This window comes from Gavialis gangeticus, unplaced genomic scaffold, assembly GCF_001723915.1.
Source record: "Gavialis gangeticus isolate Ggan-Ray unplaced genomic scaffold, GavGan_comp1, whole genome shotgun sequence".
Taxonomy (NCBI): domain Eukaryota; kingdom Metazoa; phylum Chordata; order Crocodylia; family Gavialidae; genus Gavialis; species Gavialis gangeticus.
In genome coordinates, this window is record NW_017729022.1 from 119,619,697 (window position 1) to 119,623,371 (window position 3,675).

At 45.0% G+C, this 3,675-nt stretch overlaps 1 pseudogene; it reads left to right on the forward strand.

Annotated features, from left to right (window-relative positions):
- The first annotated feature begins 1,073 nt into the window (after positions 1-1,073).
- LOC109296455 lies at positions 1,074-2,653 on the forward strand (annotated as a pseudogene).
- Positions 2,654-3,675: the final 1,022 nt, after the last annotated feature.

Consider the following 3,675-nt stretch of genomic DNA (forward strand, 5'->3'; position numbering starts at 1 on the left):
GTCTGAGGCAGAGCCACAATCCACTCCTTGCAAGACCCTGCCTATGGAACTGGCACCTATTGCAGGAATGTGTGAAGAGCAGATTACGGCTCTGCCCTGGGCTCTGGCTCCATACTGTCACTGCTCCACGATCCTGGCCCCTCCTGCCCATCTTGCTCCCGAACCCTGTTCCCCACCCATCCGTGGCCCAATTCCATCCACCCAGCCAATCGCTCCCTGTTTGCAGGGGTCCATCTGATGCCCCCAGCAGTGGGTGTGGGGCAGACAGGCCTGTGGCCAGATAGGATCAATTGCCTCTCCTCCCTGTGCCAAGATGGGTAAATCCCCCCTTCCCCCTTGCCCTGTGCTGGGCTGGGTCAGCACCCCTCCCCCAGCCCACAACAGCTCACAAAAATTCATTAAGTGGCTTTCCAAACCAAATAATGTGTGTTTTGCCCAGTGAAGTGAATCAGCTGTGCCAGGATACATTGTGGCACAGCTGAAACACTCCATTAGGTGACACCTATTTCTAGCTATGTGGATGGTCACTTTTTGTAGCACTATAAGGTCACATGTATTGCTACAAGAGTAATGTGTGTCCAAGGCCTTAGTCACTTAGCAATTGCTGTTGTCCAGTCATAGATTGTTCCTTTCATGACACTTGTCTATAACTCCCCTAAGTGCTTCATCATAGTTTTATCTGGTATTTCCTGACACTAGTACAGGCAGTCCTCAACTTACAGCACTTCAACTTGCGGCGATCCACGCTTGCAGCGCTCTGCCATTTACACCTATGTTATTATTTATGGTGCTGGATCCTCGCACTTACTGCATGCAAGGATCCAGCACCGTATGTCATCCAGTCAGTGCTCTTGCTTTCTGATGTACTCCAGCACATAAGTTTCTTGTATTTTTGTATTCTTTGGATTCTTGGATTCTTAGTGCTTAGTGTTAAGCTTTTTTATATTCAGTACTGTATTCAGTCTGCTTCCTGCTGTATGTGTAAGGACTGCCTGTATTTTGTATGACCGTCTGTGTTTCCTGATGTTTCTTAGTACAGGGGTTTCTGCTTCCTGATGTTTCTTATATTCAGTACTTAAAAATGGCTGATAAAAGGAAAAGGCAGTGCTCTAGTGATGGTGAGGGTTCTGATAAGAAATGGAGAAAAGCTATCACATTAGAAGTGAAAGCCAATGTGATCAAGCTTAGCAAGAGTGGCTTGTCACCAACTGAAATCAGTAGGTGATTGGACTTGGCTCGTACTACTGTGCAAACTATTATTAGAGAACAGGAAAAAAGTGATAAGTGGTGAAATTAAAAGTGCAGCCTCATTGCAATTCACTATTATAAGGCAATGTGCAGAACTTGTGGCTGAGATGGAAAGACTTTTGATTTCATGGATTCAGGATCAAACTCAGTGCTGTGTGCCTTTGAGTTTAGCCAACATTCAAGCCAAGGCTTTGAGTCTTTTGACACTGTGAAGCAACAATGTGGTGAGGGATCCAAGGATAAAAAACTCAGTGCAAGTAAGGGTTGGTTCATGCGTTTTAAAGGCAGGTATGCCTTGCATAACACCAAGGTGCAAGGTGAAGCTGCTAGTGCTGATGAGTCTTCAGCTCAAGATTTTCCTAAAAAATTGGCTAAAATCATTGAAGAGGAAGGTTACTGTGCCAGGCAAGTCTTCAATGTCAACAAGACTGGGCTGTTCTGGAAGAACAGGATGTACATCACCCAACAAGAAAAAAGCTATGCCTGGTTTTAAAGCAGCTAAAGATAGGCTTACCCTTTTGTTTGGTTCAAATGCTGTGGGTGATTTCAATTCAAACCCTTGCTTGTTTATCACTCTGAAAATCCCAGAGCACTTAAAGGTTATGTTAAAGACAGCCTTCCAGTCATCTGGAAATCAGATCATAAAGCTTGGGTGACTAGGACCCATTTTGAGGAATGGTTCACTGACTATTTTGTGCTGGCTGTTCAGAACTATTGTGAGAGGAACAACCTTGCACATAAGGCATTGTTAATTTTAGACAATGCCCCTGGACATCCTGCACACCTTGCAGATTTAGACCCTAACATCAAAGTTGTTTTCTTGCCCCCCAACACAACATCACTGCTGCAGCCTGTGGACCAGGGGGTCATTTCATCTTTTAAGAGTTACTACCTTAGAAGAACGTTTGCCCGGGCCATCAGTATCACAGACCAGGAAGGTGGACCACTCCTCAAGGAATTCTGAAAGGGTTTTAACATCCTGGATGCAGTAAAGACTACTGGAGAATCTTGGAAGGAAGTTAAGGAATCCAACCTCAATGGTGTCTGGAAAAAACTGTGTCCAGAATTTGTCTATGATTTCCAAGGATTTGAAGGCCAAGCGAATGAAGTCACTGCTGATGTTGTGAAGACGGCTGGCCAGCTACACCTAGAAGTTGAAACAGAAGATGCTGAGGAGCTGCTGGCCTCTCATTCCCAGGAACTGACTAATGAAGAGCTTGTCCATCTCAAGGAGCAAAGGAAGGCAGAAAATCAGGCCCAAATTCGAGAGAGTCCTGCTCAAGGTCCAATGACAACAAAGCAGATGAGTGAGGCCTTCAAGCATTTAGAAGCTGCAATGGCAATTTTTGAAAAAAATGGATCCCAGCCTCAAACACAGCTCAAGGACCAGCAACTCGATCTCTAATGTCTATGCATGCTACAGGGAAACTGACAATGAGAAAAAGAGGACAGTAAAACAAACATCCCTGGATCAGTTTCTCAAACAGCCATCAAGCGGCCCTAAGTCTCCCCAAAAATCTCCCCAAAGAAGCTCATTCCATGACCTGGTGAAGGTGTTCTTTCACTTCTGATTAAATAAAATTAAATAGTTGATTTAAATATGGTGTTTATGATTATTTCTATAAAAAGTTGAGCATCAGGCCCTTGGTCAGGAACATAACAATTATTGCTTTAGAGATGCCAGAGGAAATATGTCCAACTCATCCATTCAACAGCTATTAATAGATCTATCATGTATGATTTTATCTGGTCCCTTTTTTAACCTGACTATGCTATCTGCCTCTGCCAGTGTTTCTTCTACTGTAGGTAACTGGAAATGTTCCCTCCTTATTGCAATATTTCCCATTATATTGGCTTATATGCATGTATCAATAATAAATCTCACTATTTTGCAATCAGTAAGGAGATCCACTCATTCTTAGCTCTGTATTCAACATACTTAGCATGGACAACTGGTGCTAACTGAGTCAGGGAGGGCACATGACCAGTGAGCGACTGGGGGGAAAAAAGTGTCCCCCTGTGGCCGATCGCGTCGACTGGGAAATCCTGGAGGCAGCCGCGGCACTCCCAAAAGTGCCAACAGCACTTTGCCTGGCACCCCCACTCCGCAGCCAGCACTCGCAGGGGAGGCACCAGTACTCCTGCCTGCTCCCCCTGCCCATTGCTTAAGCAGGGAGCGCTGCCTGTCAAGTGGTACACTGGTGCTCTCAGGGGGTGCACGTGCACCCACATGCACTCCCTACCCATCACCACTGGTACTTAGCAACACATTTTGTGAATTGCTTATCAGTCTCTTTAAAAGCTAAAATCTGCTTACCCTGGGGCTTTTCCTTTCTCAAATGGCATATTTTGACAAAATGGTTGCAGTCTTCCCCTTATGCAGTCATGACATGGCTTTGCCCACATTTAAAACATTCTTGATCTCTG